This window comes from Engraulis encrasicolus, unplaced genomic scaffold (assembly GCF_034702125.1).
Source record: "Engraulis encrasicolus isolate BLACKSEA-1 unplaced genomic scaffold, IST_EnEncr_1.0 scaffold_82_np1212, whole genome shotgun sequence".
NCBI classification, from domain to species: Eukaryota; Metazoa; Chordata; class Actinopteri; order Clupeiformes; family Engraulidae; genus Engraulis; species Engraulis encrasicolus.
This window is the reverse complement of record NW_026946170.1, coordinates 101,448-118,671: the sequence shown is the minus strand read 5'-3', so window position 1 is coordinate 118,671 and position 17,224 is coordinate 101,448. Positions and strand designations below refer to the sequence as shown.

General features: G+C 45.4%; 1 long non-coding RNA gene across 1 annotated transcript; it reads left to right on the top strand.

The window, feature by feature from the left end:
- Positions 1–726: 726 nt before the first annotated feature.
- Positions 727–1,300, top strand: LOC134444892 (uncharacterized). The gene is made up of 2 exons (XR_010034135.1): positions 727–899; positions 1,002–1,300. It is a non-coding gene; the product is annotated as an uncharacterized LOC134444892 (long non-coding RNA).
- Positions 1,301–17,224: the final 15,924 nt, after the last annotated feature.

Genomic DNA, 17,224 nt, shown 5'->3' with positions numbered 1-17,224 from the left:
AGGTCAAGCCGGTCCATGAAAGTCCCCTGGTCCCTGCAGCTCCGGCGCCGCCTCCTCCGCGCCTCGTAGATGGCGGTCCTGTCTTCACCGTCCGGCGGCTGCTCCGCTCTAGGCGAAGGGGTAGGGGTCTCCAGTACCTCGTTGACTGGGAGGGATATGGTCCAGAGGAGAGGACCTGGATCCCGGCCAGGAGGATAGTGGACCGGACCCTCATCACTGACTTCCACCGACTACATCCTGATCAGCCTGCAATCCGTAGGGGCCGTCCAAGAGGGGTCCCTAGCCGTCCTGCCAACCCTGCTCCTGTCTCAGTGCCTGTCCTGTCTCCCGACCGTGACCCTCCGGCTCCTTCTGAGGATGAGGATATTCACTCGGACCGCTCGGAAGAGTTCTGACCCGCCGCCTGCTCCCCTCCACCCTCCCGGCATGATGTTGTTCTTGGGACTTCTGGGGCCGTCCCTTGGAGGGGGGGTCCTGTCATGAGCACTCTCTCTCCCTGGTAGCAACCTTCATTGCATTCAATTATCTGCCACTCTGCTCACTCTCTCCCTACTCTGCCTAACGAGCTCCACCTGGCTCCGCCCTGCTCTGCTCTTGTTACCTGGCCAGCTGCACTGCATTTCCCACTCACCATCCTCACCTTGCCTCACTCTGTTCTAATTACTCTGCCAGCTGCACTGCATTTCCCCACTAACCTCTCCCAGTATATCAAGCCCTGTTTTTTCAGCCAAGCCCTGTCAGATCGTCTTCATGCCTGGACCAGTAACCTGCCTGCCTGTCTGCGCTCTGACTCCTGTCTGTGATTCTGATCCTTTCTTGACTGCCTCCTTGTTCTACTGCCCCGACTATCCCGACCTGCCTTCTGGATCTCGACTACCCTCCGATCTTCAGCCCCTCCGGTAACTCGATTCTGCCTTCTGTCCCTCACCACGATATTTGCCCAGCCCTGATCTGTACTTCTGCCTGCCATCCATATTGCTGTTGTGTGTGTGTTCCCCCAGGTCTCCGACCACCAGATGAGCGAGCCCAGACGCTTCACCACCCTCAGCCCGATACGCCGCTCCATCACTGGGGGACACACACACTAAGCACTTTGGACTGGACACCCCCGGACATTTGGTGACCCCCGGAGCCCAGGTAACCCACAGGACCCGGAAAAACCCCAGAGCCCCAAGCACCCCTGGAACCCCTGACACCCCTGGCACTCCTAGCACCCCTGGAACCGGAACCTCCCAAGACCTCACGATCATCTCACTCCTCTTCCCCCCTGAACCCCTCAATAAAGAACTCTGAATTTGAACTTGCGCTCTTGGGTCCTCTTCTGTCCGTGACAGCTCCTGGACAGAAGTGCTCTCTCTATACTCCTACAGCTCTATGTTTCCAATGTCTTGCGTTTTTCTCATTTTTCTAATATCAAATATTTTTCTCAAAAAACATTTCTTACTGACAGGTTAGGGTTAGGGATTGTTTTGGTCTGGGCACAGCTACACCGCATTCCACATGTGGGGAAAATAATCAATATAAATGACAGTCCTCATAATTGTCGAGTCATCAGCCATTAGAGTACAATTAAAACGTTTTTGAATGAACCTTCCAATGATAATGGTATTTTTTTTAAATAATAAAACATCTAAAATGCTCTGTTCCAAATTATTACGCAAAACAGTTTTGTAGTGTTGTAATCTGTTTTTCCCATTTACATCAAAACAGTTTGAATTTGATACCCTCTAAATTACATTTCAATGTTCAATACCTGGTTATAAGCTCTTTGTCTTAGTATCTGGAATGCTGCGTTTAACATTGAAGTCAATGGCAGGGCATTGCATGGGAGTTATGGTGCTATGCTTTGCTCTCAGCTGTTTTTTGGTTTGTTTGTTTGTTTGGTCTGGTGACCCACACTTCACTCTTCAATATACCCGTAGATTTCCATGCCACGTTTCGGTGCTTTGGCGGTATCGACATTGAGATAAAACCCCATTGATCATGAATGGGATGTTATGTCGTTATTGTGGTTGTTGCCATGGCGCCGCATTGTTTGGCTGCCTCTCTGGTAACTCCGTCAAAACCATGCAATTTCTTTCTTTTTAGTGCTATTTATTGCCGTCTGCATTTTCGTTTTCATTTCTTAAACGAAATCGATCTTGTCGGATCACCACAGCGCAACGGAACTCCATGGAGAATGCGCATAGCCTACCAACCAGCTCGGCAGAGAAAGAATATCATCCCGGCAGCCTTGCAGTACTCTGACTACAAGAGGTCCACGGACACCAGATGAATGGAGACCACCACAGTGTATAGTGTGGGGTGAGGGCTGCAGTTTACAGTGTATAGCGTGGGGTGAGAGCCTGCAGTGTATAGTGTGGGGTGAGCGCCTGCATTTTTGCCATCACAGCGTATAGTGTGGGGTGAGAGCTGCAGTTTTGCCACCCGCGATGTTGTCTCCGTCTCATCTAACACCGTATCCACCCAGGAGCCTCGGACGGACACCGCGCAGCTGTCTAGGTCTACTTTGTAAAGCGACGCATCCAACTCTCCCCTCAATCGACACATCTATGGACATTTCCTATACTGCTTATTTCTTTAATGTGTGTATTTATGTTGACATTTTTAGTTTAACGTTTTCTGCACAGTGTGGAGCTTTACCGGAACCGTCATTTCACTACAAGCTGTAACCTTGTTATGGCTTTGTATGTGACAAATAAACTACTCAAACTCAAACTCATGTCTTGTGAGTTAGAATGTATTTATGTAGAGCAGTATCACAAATATAGTTGTCTCAAAGCGCTTTCAAAAATACATTACCATATACATCCACATTAACACACCAGCTCTGGAGGATGTCGTATGGCACCAATTGTCCGGGGTTCATGTGAGAATGTGTGTGTGTCTGCCTGTGTATGTGTGCTCTGTCAAGTCGCTCTGTCAAGTTGTATTTTTTAGTGATCAAATAGTCATGTTGGATGATAGAAAACAGACCCGTAGCCAGCCTTGTGGTAGGGGGGGATCTTTTTCCCCCGAAAGTGGACTTCCTATTCCAATGTCCCCAAATACACGAACACACTTCAAATATTTTAATTTGACTAAATTGACTGCCATACTTCTAAGGAGGTTTGAAGAACTCCTCAGGTGGGCAAGGATGAGGATTAAGCCATCAAAGTCCCGCAGTCTGTTGATCCGGAAGGGAGCCAGGAATGACCTCATCTCCTTCACAGTGGATGGAGGGAAGATTCCATCATTGGCTGAACAGCCCGTCCGAAGTCTGGGAAGGCTGTACACAGCGGAGCTGTCCAACACCCACATGCCTGCCACCATCATGCAGCAGGGAAGCTTTAAGTCTGGTGCTATCAATTCACCCTGTATCAGCGCCTGATGTGGCCCCTGAAGCTGTGTGAGATCACATCCTCCAAAGTAATGAAGATGGATGCGAAAGCCACCAGCTTCATACGCAAGTGGCTTGGGCTACCTCGAAGCCTCTCTAATGTTGGCCTGTTTGGGAAAACCACACTGCAGCTGCCACTGAAGTCAATCAACCTAGGCTACAGACAGGAGAAGGCGAGGCTTGTCCTAGAGATAAGGAACTCGACTGACCCGTGTGTGAGAAACACCGAAGCACCAGTGCGAACAGGACGCAAGTGGAAGGCAGAGGAGGCTGCTGACCAAGCCATCAGCAGGCTCATGCATAATGAAGTGGTGGGCAGGACACAGTCAGGGAGAGCAGGCCTGGGGTGGGGAACACCCCCCAAGTTTTGGTCTAAGGCGTCAAGAAGGGAGAGGAAAGACCTGGGGCCTCATTTATAAAACGTTGCGGAAGAAATGCGCCAAAAGATGGCGCACGCACGAAACTCAGGATGTGCGTGCGCAAGAAAATATTCAGATTTATAAAGCATGGCACACGCACGTTCCACGTCGATTTCCCTTTATAAATCCCAACTGACTCTGAAGTTGCGGCACATGTGCGCACCTGTGGACACACCCATAATTATCTATGAATATTCAGTGAAACGCCCAAAATGAATATTTATATCCGTGGACGGCGTGCGGAAAGCAGACGAGTTGTGAACAAGGGGAAAAATAGCTGCGTCAAGGAAACATCTCACATGGCATGTCCCCATGTGAAATTCACCGGTAGAAAATCTATTCGCTGTCTCATGGCACCATATGCACCGGGTTTACCGTTGGTCACTGCGCGCAGCTGTCTGCTTTCAGTTCAAAGCGACGCCCCAACTGTCGATCTACACATCCACAGACAGCATAGCATCTATGAGCATTTTCTAGTCTGTATTTATTTAATGTGTGTATTATAAACGTGCATCAGTCTATAAGGCCAGCAGTATTAAAAATGCACACCTCTCTGCTCATTTGCTGACGAACCGCATGAAAAAGAAATGGCATGCAACAGAAACGAAGCTGTCAATCAGTATGACACTTGGCTGTATGCTTGTCTGTATGCCGAATGGCTGAGAAAATCAACCATTATCTTTCTATTAGTACAGCTGCACGTGGGACTCGAGCAGGTGATTCTGCAACTGGCTTAAATTTTGGCGTAATTCCTTGCAGAGTCGGAACGCACAAACGATTATAGCCCACAGATATACTGGAAAGGTCCGTGAGTGATTTGGGTATTTCCAAATGTAATGTACCCTAAATATAAAATTTGAAGCGTCGGTTACTTCCTTACAAAACATGCATGTGACTATGAATAGGCCAGATAGGCCTACTAATTATTTTCCACCATTACCAAACAAATAACAAACAATCACGTTTTTCGTTGCGAGCTGGATTAATGAGTGGCTATCGTGATACGTGACCTCCGTCCCACCCCCCCCTACCAATTTCGGGTCGTTCTTCCAGCTACCTCCAGAGGTCGCGCTTTCCGCGTTTGGTCTTTTGTTTAGGGCGTACGCATGGGTAAAACTTTGCGTGGAGCTGCGCATGTTTACCGCCAAGTTCTTTTTCTATAAATACCAAACCTTGCGGTGAACTTGGCGTGCGCAGTCTTTTGTGCGTACGCACCCGTTATAAATGAGGCCCCTGGTGATTGACGAGGTGGTCAGGCACGAGGAGGAGCAATATAAGACCAAGGCGCTCAGCCAGCCACAGCAAGGACGATGGACGACGTGGGAAGGAGTGATCAACAGGACCATCAAGTGGACCGACTTGTGGAAGATGCCTCAAGCAAGGCTCAGTTTCCTCATTCGGGCCACATATGACACCCTCCCTAGTCCAAGCAATCTGAGTCAGTGGTATGGCACAGAGGAAAGCTGCCAGCTCTGCAATGCCCCAAACCCAAACCTACAACATATCCTGTCAGTTGCAAGACAGCTCTGGCACAGGGTAGGTATAGGTGGCGGCACGACCTGGTTCTGCGGAAGCTGACTGAAGTCCTTGAAGTGCAGAGAAAGGAAACAGCCAAAGACCCTCCTTCCGAGACCCGGATGTTCATCCGCTTCATTGGACAAGGGGCCAGAGCTCAGACCATCAGCCAGAGGGGGAGATCGCCATTACTAACACCTGGATGCAACTGGGACCTAAGAGTGGATCTTGATCGGCAGCTCAAGTTCCCACCAGAGATTACCACCACCTCTCTGAGGCCAGACATCATCCTGTGGTCGCCCGCTGTCAAGACCGCTATCCTGGCAGAGCTAACTGTTCCTTGGGAGGGAGGAATGGAAGCTGCCTTTGAAAGAAAGAGGGACAAATACACTGACCTGGTGGCAGAGTGCAGAGGATGGACTGCATCTATCTACCCTGTGGAGGTTGGCTGCAGAGGGATTGTGGGAACATCCATCCAGCGCCTCCTCAGGAAGATCGGAGTGCCTGGAGCGAGGCTAAAGAGGGCATGCAAGGACCTGGCAGAAGAGACGGAAAGAGCTAGATTCTGGTTGTGGTTGCGTAGGAAGGACAGGTCGTGGGGGAAAGAGGGGTCCTAGGGGTAGCTGCAGGAGACGGCAGGGAGACGTCCCTGCCGTTGCTCCACCACCCTGAGATGTTCCGGGATTAATGGAGCGAAACATCAATGATATGGGGTGGCTCCCGGCTGTTGATCCTGCAGTTACCCCGTCGGCACCGTCGGAGGTGCGTCAGGCGGAAACGCCATGCAGGTAGAACTTACCTGTGCTTCTAACTTCATTATGAGTTTGCTGTGAGTCTGTTGCTGTCCTTAATTGTTTGTCTGTTGCTCCCCATTCTTAACATAAATGGACATGAATTGCTTCAAATTACTGCTCTCTGACAGTTATTTTCATCGTTGGCCTAGTGTTGGGGGGTATAAGTGGGGGTGGGGGATGGGAGGGGGGGTTCGAACGAACATTTTTAGATTTACAAATATCACACTGAAACTTAAGCGGTTGATTAACTCATTGGCTGCCAGTCATTTTTATAAAAGAGTAACTCAGAGTGCCAGAGTTTTTTTTTTTTTTTTAGCAATTTGAGTGTTTTTTGGAGGCTCACAGAAAATTGAGTTATGTGTCTATGTCAATGCTATAGCTATCAAAACACAGATTAGACTCTCATCTGTCATCAGAAAAAACTGTCTCTCTACCCCTTTTATAATCATCTGTTGAAAATAAGTGGAATTCGCCAAAATGCTGACTTCTCGCCAAAAAGCTGTGAAAACGCCATTTGAAGTATAATTATAATTGCAAACATTTTTGGCCACAAAGACATTGTCCTTTCTGCGAGCCTCAAATTACGCGAGTCAGCGAGACGAACCGACTGCACATGCTTGCTTCAAAAGCAGTAGACCAACACGCGAAATACTGGCGGTGCCATCCAGGGGGCAGAGAGAACATCATTGCAATAAGGAAATTGGGAACACAGACTGTAAACAAAACGAAATAAAGACTCCCGGGCAAGGAAACTATACTGCTACTTCTGTATTTGCACGCTCCTTTGTCAAAGTGCAACGGGGAAGTATGATCGCAAATCGAATGTTTGTAATTTCGGACAAGCCCGAGAAAGTCTTGACAGATTGTCACCATCTGCATTTGCTGGCTTTTTGCTGTTTGTTTTGCTGCTTGCGTTGCTTTGTCTTATAGTTGGTGGTGCTTGCTTGTGTTATGTTTCAACTAAATATCAAATGTTTTTCCCTCTTATCGATAATAGAGTTTCATCTTCTGGTAGACTGTGCGCTTTTCTTTGAATTACCTTCGTCATCTGTTTTGCCTGATCTCCCGATAGGAACTTCACTAGCCATTTGAATTTTACACACGACTTAACTCGTGTCGTGCCGCCGATTGTCTGGTGTTAAACCCGAATTTCATGGATAGTTTATTTTGCTGGCATTGAAGTTTCCCCTGGGAGCTGCCTTCGCTGATTTCAATATTGCATACTGGTAATTCTACTGCATTTTGCGCGTTTAGTGGTAATGATGAGTTGGGCTGTTAGGTCGATATGCATGTTCCTGCTGTGCGTCAACAGAGGTTAATACTCTGATGGTTGTCTTAAAGAACTAGGCTTCGTTGTCTCGGGATTGGAGCTCGTCTGGTCACTATCTGTTGCACGTTGCTTTTAATAATTGTTTCTTTAGTTGGGTGGGCCCTTTGCCCACTCTGACGTTAAACCGTAACTTGCTGCTGTACGCCACTTTTTTAGTGCATCAGATTTTTTTTTTTCAGTTGCTTACTAGGACATGGTTTCATTTCACTCAGCAGAGGCTGATTATTTGGCTGCCTATTGCATTCGCCGTGGGCAGGAGCTAGGCCTATAATAGGGATTGTAGTGAGGTGCCAATCATGTAGGAATACTCTCCGTAAACGCATCCAAATATTCACGTGAGTAGTGGTAAAAGATGTCGTCTATTTGTGCCTTCACTGGCTGAGTCTTGCATGGCGATACAGCACATAGCCTACTCTGACGAGATGTGTTTTGAAACTGTTAAAGGAGAATTTCGGCCAGTTTGTATTCATATCCCATCTTGGGTGGACCAAGGGAAAAGGATGAAAGGGAAAACCGCGAGAAATTTTCATGCGTGCTACGCAAAGTTGTTCAATTGCGCCGTTTTCGGTTCAAGCGTGTCCCGTCGGGCACATTTTTAACCTGTTTTAAAGCTCCTAGCGTGTATTAAAACACTTTTGAACGCTTTGGCCGTGGTGTGTGTGTCAATACAAGTCAGTCTGGTGGTTCACAGTTCCATTAGCTAGCACAGGTATGATACAATAGGAGTTTTCAGAAGTGGCGCACCTACCTCTCTCAGATTCCGCCTTCCTCCTACGTCCGCAAAATGGTTCGCCAAAGTGATACTTCATAGTAATCCATTTTATTGTTGTCCACCAAAGACGAGCCACAGGAAACAAATTCACACGTTTCCATGTCCTGTGTTGTTGTTTTCTTGCAGATTGACTTCTCACTAGTGAAACGCAGTTTTGTGACGTCACGGCGTCACATGACTCCTGGAAGGAACGCACATTCGCTCATCCAGTTATTATACAGAAGCGAGAGAGAGAGGCGCTTTCGTAATATTACTGTTTGATATTTTGAGATGGATCCTTCGTTGGGGTCTGGTGGTTCAATTGAAGAGTTTGGTGGCCATGGTTATCTTTTCGAACCAGAATATTTGTTACAGATAAAGAATTAGCACTAGCACTTTACAGCTACTCCACTACCTGGCCTTCCTACCGCCTTTGCTACTTTGCACAATGCTACTACTGTTTCTGTTTTCACATACCATGCACTTTAAATATTCCATTGCACTTTTGTATGTCTCCAATGTTTTGTATGCCATTCGCTGTTTATTTATTTGTGTACCCCCCCCCCCCGTTTTTCTTTCATACCCCCCCTCCCCAGTTTTGTGTCTTTTGTTTGTGTTGTTGTGTGAGCACACCAAGCAACATTCCTAACAACTGTATTTTTATACTGTTGATATGGCTAAATAAACTTGAACTTGAATTATTGCCACAATGTCGCATATCACAATAATATAGGCCTACCGATTAGAATATATAGCAGTCCTTGGTGATTAAATAAATAATTGCAATATAAATAGAAAATACTATACTCACTCATTAGACAGCTGACTATTAGGGCCACTTGGTCTAGGATGTTTTTTTTCCCAATTGATTCTTGGTACATTAAAGAAGGCTTCCAAGACATCCTGGTACAGCATGTGGGGAAACCTCTCTGTCTGGGTGAAACACTCGGCGCTCTCTGACCCATCTGGTGTATCTAGGTATTAGAGAATTAGTTATTATTCCATGGATTGATATTCAGGACGCCTGTGCACATATTTAATGAGCTAGTGCAGTGATACTCACTATTTTTTCCTCAAGAGCCACATTAGGAGAAAAAAATCAGGAGGAGAGCCGCATGGAGCGCAACCCCTCCCACCCCCCTTACTTTTCAGGGCCTTTCTTTTTGGGTGCGGGGGGGGGGATTACATCATGATAGTGTTGGCCTCATTATACATGGTTGTAGTATTATTTATGCAAATGATTATTATTATTATTAGTATTAATTATTAAATTATTAGTAGGCCTATTATTAAATTATTGAATTATTAATTAACCCTATGTCAGCAATTGCTGTTAGGCCTCCTAGCTCACTTTTAAGCACTAAAAGACACCTCTACTGAAGGGCACTTTTACATCAAAGAGCAATAGGGCAGTTCAGTTTAACCTGGTGCTGACAGATGGCCAATACATGCAACCAGAGTCAAAACCAACACAAAAACAGAGGGACGAGTACAGTTTTTGTTGTTTCTCTCTCTCTCTCTCTCTCTCTCTCTCTCTCTCTCTCTCTCTCTCTCTCTCTCTCTCTCTCTCTCGTGCTGTCAGCCAGCATATTTTTGATGGCTGATGGATAGACATCCGGATCGTCATTCACAATGTAACGAGGACAGAATTAACAGATTGGCTCAAGAGTTATTGAGCTTGTGAAGGATGGTTGCCTGATGGTCTTGTTAACTTATTATTTATAAAAATGCGACGTCGCCGACAGCACTGAGTTCTATCAGTCAGCTGTCAATCAATGCCGTGCGGAGAGAGAGAGAGAGAAAGCGAGACCAACGCGACTCCACGTGCTTTATTCGCGCTCTGCTTGCCTTCATTGCCCATTTGACAGCGCCAGGTGAAACTGAAAATGAACAGCGATTTGGGAGGTGGTCACCAAGCAATCTGCGCGAGAGAGTTACACCAGGCGCGAAAATGAACAGCGATTTGCGATGTGGTCACCAACAATGCAATCTGCGCGAGAGAGTTACACCAGGCGCGTGGACGCATCATTCACAGTGTAGGCCTATGATGGAATTACTCGTTTGATGTGGACAAGATAATTTATTGGTCTCCGCCATTGAGTGTCGTGGCGTTGTTGTGAAGGATGTTTGCCGAATTAGGTGAAGTTTCGGCGGTCTTTTCTCTGCTGATAGACGACCCCCAGTCATTTAGAATGTATAGCCGTCTATTTTTAAAACAATGCAAAACTAAGCCACCAATGAAAACAAACAAACGTCCATAAAAATGACAGCCAGTGCATTTTCAAATAAGATCTGTGATTGATTTTCGCGGCTCACTTCGGAGGGGAAATGTGGCTTGCTGCGCGCGCCCGAGTCAAATTTATCAGTAAATAAACAACGACGCATGGGGTGCCGGGTCAGCCTGGTGGAAAAAAAGAGATCTTGATGTAGACGTGTCCATAGCCTTGCCTACTTGGCGAGATGCAGATGACTGTGGTGCGTGTTCATTGTATATGTATGTAGGCATGGCAGATTTTAAATGCAGGTCTGTTGATTGTGTTGGGCTATAATATTTTTTCTATAACCTTGCGAGCCGCCAAGTCGGCTCGCGAGCCGCGCAATGAGTAACAGGGAGCTAGGGCCTAAATGCATAATAAATTAAAAGATAGATACAATTCTGAAAACTTCCAATACAAATTCTTTAAGGTTTTATGTCCATTACACGCAGTTTCATAGTCCTATCTATTAAAGAATTGTTTTGGCCTATCTTGAAGGCTAATGTCAACACAAGCCAAATAGGGCCAAAAGGGGTTGGTCTGACTTCCTGGTCTAATTTAGTGTTTTGCAGAAAAGTATGCAAACATTGTTCCATGATATCACCTTCCTTGGCATGTAGAGAACAAGACCTTTGTCTACATGTGTTGAATGTGTGGGTTTGATGAAAAAGTCAGTCTCTATTTTGCTGCATAAAGTATAATATTTAGGTGATTTTATGCCAAATTCATGGTCCCACTCATGCAAAATACACAAATTAAGCAACCAAAGAACTTTTAATTAAAATGTTCTGTAATGATTTTGAAAGACGACATGTAAGTGGGACAAATTCTGAAACAATCTCAAAATCACCCAAATTGTGGAAAAATGGCATTTGGGGTGTGCAGTCTCGCCTTATGAATATGAATTCAAATTCATATTTCACACACACAATCAGCACCACGGTAACAAGTGTGTGTGCACTGTAAAAGATTTCAGACAGAAATTTACAGCTAATTGATGGGGAATAATTGCCAGCAAATTGTTGTAAATTTACAACAAATTGCAAACAAAACAGTTGTCAGCCAGTCGTTTAAAATTACAACACTGTTCCGTTTTCAAAACTACTCTGACCATGGCACGCATCCACCCCCACTGCCCGCCTCCACGTCTGAGATGCCTTCAAAATGGTATCGTCCCACCTCCCCATCCTTCACCATGACTGAGATAGCATGGTACCATAATGCCACTCTGCTCTAAGCATACTTCTACAGGTTCAGCCTTGCATGTGTGTGGCACAAATTAAAAAAAAAAAACACTCAGCATAGTGTTGTCACAGTGACAGTGACAGTTTCCTCAGGAGGACCTTCATTTATCAAGTCATCTCAATTCAAAAACAGAAACAATAAGGGCTGTATGGGAATGCATTTGTCAAACCAATCAAGTAGTCTAAATGTAATATTGTGCAAAAAACACCATAAAATATGCTATGCTACAAGATGGCTCGCAAAAGATGAAACAACCCAACCAGTTAACCTGTCAGGAAGCCAACCAGTTAACCGGCCAGGTAGCCAACTGGCCCTGACAGCCAGGCTGGTTGACTGGCCAGGTGCAAGGCCGGTTCACTGGCTGCCAGGCAGCTGGCCAGTCAACCAGCCAGTCAGTTTAATGTTTTTATAATGTTGTTGAGATTCTTTGTGTGTTTTTATGATGGACTGTTTTTATTTATTTTCTTAGCTCTTATTTATTATGTATTTGTCCTGTCTTCCTGTTGTGTGTATGAGCAGGTGGCACTCAATTTCCCCTTGGGGATTAATAAAGTCTCTCTCTCTCTCTCTCTCGCTCTCGCTCTCGCTCTCTCTCTCTCTCTCTCTCTCTCTCAACAAGCAAGGCAGCAAGCCAGTCAACTGACCAGGCGGACAGGCTGTCAGTCAACCTGCCAGACAGCTAGCCTGTCAACCGGCACTATGCTGCCAGCCACCTAGTCAACAAACCAACCACTCAGCTAGTCGGCTAATCAATTGATTGCCAGTACCAGTGAGCGCCAGTGAGTCAGGCGCTATGCTGTGCCATTTATAGACAAGCAACCAAAGCAGTGTGACAGTCCAGGGGTGCATCCCAATATGTGTCCTTGCCTCCTCCACTTGTGCTTGTCTCCTCGTCCCGCCTCCTGGTCCCTCCTCCGTGGAGAAAACAATAAAGTTTCCCAGCTGTCAGCCTCGCCACAACAACTTTTGAGGGACTGTTTTTCATTCACCATCCCAATTGCAAATGAGAAATAGACTTTACAATTGAGCTTTTGCAAGATATTGAAATATAATGCTGTTGTCAGTGATGTCATCATGACGAGAAGCAAGTGGAGGAGGCAAGGTCACATATTGGGATGCACCCCAGGTTTATATAGTGGGACAAGTGAACCATGTGAGTAATCAGGCATTGGGCAGGTGCTGGCAATCATTGAATCACGGCATGAAAGTGATTAGTAATAAAGTGAGGCAAGGCACTAATTGACAGATTGGTTAGGTATAGAGTGTGACAACAGAGTAACAAGAGAGATCTGTATCAAAAAGGTAACAAGTTCCTAGAATGTTCTAATCACTGATGCTCCTGCTCTAGAACTGGGCTCCTTCTAAGATAGTGTTTTAAAAAGTACAAGGATATTCTTAAATGGATTGGTTTTGGCCCTTGTTTAATGCACATATCAAAACTTCAGTTCCAAAAAGTTTTCATTCTGATCCATGTTTATAAGTTAACATTCCATATATATGTGGAATTGTCTACACAGGGGTTGGACAAAATAACTGAAACACCTGTCATTTTAATGTGTGGGAAGTTTCATGGTTCAAGTGGGCCAGCCTGTTGGCCAATCTTCATTAATTGCACATTGCACCAGTAAGGTGAAGTTGAGTTGAATTGCTGGTGAAAAGTTACCAGCTAATTGTTGTACAGTTTTTCTGGTTCTTTTTATTTTTGTTCTTTTTGTTTAATTTAGGTATATAGAAAATACCCAGTAGGTATTAGTCAATTAGGCCTAGGCCTACTTATTACAAATTAGCAATCTGTTAACACTGTCAAGCCACAGCCCTTTGACATTTTATATAAAAATAGGCAACAGCTTCTTTTGGGGGGAATCCTGGCACTAAGAAGGGAACGGATTGAATCGATTCGGAATGAATCGAATTGAATCGTGATTAATCGCTTCAAAGCCTTAAGAATCAAAATCAAATCGATACAGGAACATGGCTGCCATACCCAGCCCTATTGGCCACAGTGTAGTATCAGGGTGTTACTTTAATGCCATAGAACTAATACATTTATGCTTAATGATATGGTGCACATGGTCAGTGTGTGCGATGCCATGATGGACAAAATTTGTACTCCACAAATTCGGTCGAAAGAGTATATCCGGTTGTCAGTGCTCAGTTTGTGGCCAAATTTACTGCATCTGTCGATCAGCATTAATTGCGGGGGATACTTAAGGACAGCTGACAAACATTCACTATTGTATCTTATGACCTGTTCCACACTTTACCATGCTTCCAATTTGATCATGGAAGAAGTAAATTGGACTCCCCTTGCTATCATTACGTACTACGCTCCGATGATGTCTGTAAACCCTCCTATCTCTACCTCCTTGCTCCTGGCCAGGTGTGTGCGATTGAAGAGTTCAAATCAGTTCAAATCCTCTCCACCTCTATCAAGCCTGTGTAGGTACAATTCCTGCCACTTCTCTACGCAGAGAAACTCGTGACAAAGTTATGAGAATCATGTGACTCAAACTGATGATGATTGAGACGAAGGTCATCAATAATCATTAGTAAAAGAGTTACTTCCCCTCTGATCACCAAATGGCTGGCCCAGGGTCCCTGCCATGTTGTTCTCAGTCCACCTCCTTTCGGAGGCGCTGTGACCAAAGCCCCACCCACAATCACCTGGCCACACGTGAAGTGTTCCCCAGGGACCATTGTTCGTCACTCTAGTTTTGACCGCGGGACGGACGAGACGCATAGAGCAACTTGCGCATCAACCTTTGGACACAGTATTGTTTGATATCTGGCCGAATAACAAACATAGACTGCTGAGTTCATCTTAAAACACTTTGCAAAGAATTCCTCACTTCAAGTCTAAGGTCTTGCCTGGTCATATCTTAAGACTTTCATCCGGACACTGTGAACTAAAGGCGAGTTCACTGCGAGAAAATATCCACGCACGCCTCCGTGGAACAAACTTCTCGCATTTGGGATTCAACCGAAGAATCTCGAAGCCGCAACAACAAAGACTTTTGCAAACCCAAACTTCCGAGCGGACGCACCGAGCCCCTTTGAAACTTTGGACTGCATTCCCACTTCCAGACGGACGTACCGAGCCTTTGGAACTGGATCTTCCTCTTCATCTCACACAGTAGGCACTGGGCATAGCTTATGTACTGAGAAAGATGTGTTTTTGAACTATGACTTGAGTTATTTTTCATGTGCACATGTTTATTTGCATTTCTCCTGCTTCTCTGTCTATCCTTCCTCTTAGCTTAGGTTCCCCTCTGCTAACCCATTCTGTATTACTGGCTACTAAGCCTAGCGACCCCGCTTGTGGCGTTCGCACGGAATAGTTCAAGTGTTGATTTAACCATCAATATTCTGAACTCTCCGAGGACCGTCATAGCGCGGCCGTTTCGCCGACTAATCCAGAAATACATGCGCTGCGCCCTTTGTTGTAACGAGCCATAACAGGCCCTCGGTTAGCAACGCAACGCTAACCATTTGTTTACACAGACACGCATAGCCACTAGAGTTCCATCTCTCTTTCCCTTCTCTCTCTATCTCTCTCCCTCTCTCTCGTTCTTTCACTCTCTCCCTGTCGAAATACTTGATTCTCAGAACCCTCCGAGCATTTCGGTACTCTTTTATACACTTTGAGTGCATAATCTGTAGTAAACTATTCTCTGAATAACCAACTCTGCTCGGAACGCTCTGCAAGTTAGCCATTAGCCAAGTTGGGCTTGCAGCTCCTACACAAGCACGCTGAAACCCCACTTCCTGTAGTTTTACAACTCGTAATGGCTGCGTAGACGGCAACGTCTCCCACTTGTTATTTCTTTTATTTCGTTTTCTTTCTCTCCCTGTTCTACTTGGACTTGTTATCGTTAATTCCAGAACCCTTTGATACATTCGCGCGTCCACTACGGGACTTGAAGCGCCTGAAACCACACGGTTTACTTGTTACATAGCTGCTAGCTATCCCTATTGTTCACGGTTCTGATGCTAACGTTAACCTAGCCGAGAGGACGCCATTGTTGCCCAGCAACAGACACACATACAGTAATCAGTGCGAGTTCCTCCCACTGACTACTACTCTCTCATCCCCTTTCATTTCTCTCTCCATTCCACAAGGAATTGTGTGCATTTATTACAGAAACCTAGACATTGTTGTGGACCCTGTGGGCCCTGCCTAGTCGACATTAGGCCTTTGCTAAACAGCTACTTATCAGTAGCCTTTCCATTGTCCATGCTTTCTGTAGCTAATGCTAGCTTAGTCAACCACACACACACGTGGTAGCCTAGCAACCAGACCTCTGCTACACACACACACACACACACACACACACAGGCTGAAAGCCTGTTCCCCTCTTCTTTCTTTCCCCTCTTTTATTTCTTTCTTGTTTTATATTATTGTGCCTTATTTTTGTTATTAGTCCATCTAACCGACTTTGAATGTAATGCATTTTATTAGATTACCTAGTAGTTAATAAAAGTAAATCATTTGATTGTATTTTGTTGTCCTTGTTACTTTGTACACCCAACCAACCTATTATTAGAACTTTGCCTTCAGATCAACTTTTGTGCTTGTGTACCCCAGCTGATCACAGAGAATAGGCCTTACTGTTCACTGTGAACCGCTGAGTAACCCCAGTACAAAACTTATTATTAATTCTGTGTTTAGCAATTTATTGTTGAATATTGTGATTGATAATCCAAGGATTTTATGAGACGGTCCTTGGCCAAGGATTTTATGAGACGGTCCTTAAATTACATTTTAATTAATTTGTTTATTAATATTAATGAATTCATAATTAATTAAATTCCCAAACGAGATTTTACCTTCAATTCCTGGTATAGCCGCATGAGGAGTAAATCCACACGCAGCTTTCCATACATTGACGCAACTCAATTACATTACGTGGTGCGGTCCGTGTGAGAATTCCGATTCTCACGCGACTACCCCTACACCTGTATGCATGTTTTAAAAGCATCCAATCAGAATGTGACCTGAGCTCCATCATTTCTGCATGTGGCTTTGCATACATTTGCATTAGGACAGCAGCCCTGACAAAACAGATCTTTACAACAGTATGTTGTAAAAAGTACTATGTGCTGCTTTACATCTCTACCTCCTTGCTCATGACCAGGTGGGGACCCGGGTAACATAGAGAGGACGCTTCTCGCATCTCGCAACTTATTTTTCTACTACACTGATTTCGGATATAGCTTCTCTACAATCGAGACCAAAAGCCGCACCAGGAATTGAACTGTTCCATCTCGCCTGTCAAGTTGGTGTTTTGATGCTGTCTTGAGCGATTGGTCTACTGTTTATGCCGCGAGTTTTGGAGAACTCAACCAAACAACAGTACTGCGGTTTGCCTACCTCCTTCGTCTTTGGTGTACAGGGTAGTTCCATACTGCAAACTTGGCGTCTTTCTCCACCGCGACGCTCTACATCATCTTCGGAACTTTTCTGCTCACTGTCCTCATCTTGTTAGCTGTTGTTGCCCTCCTGGGCGCACCGCTGGTTAACAAGCCAAGTTAGCTG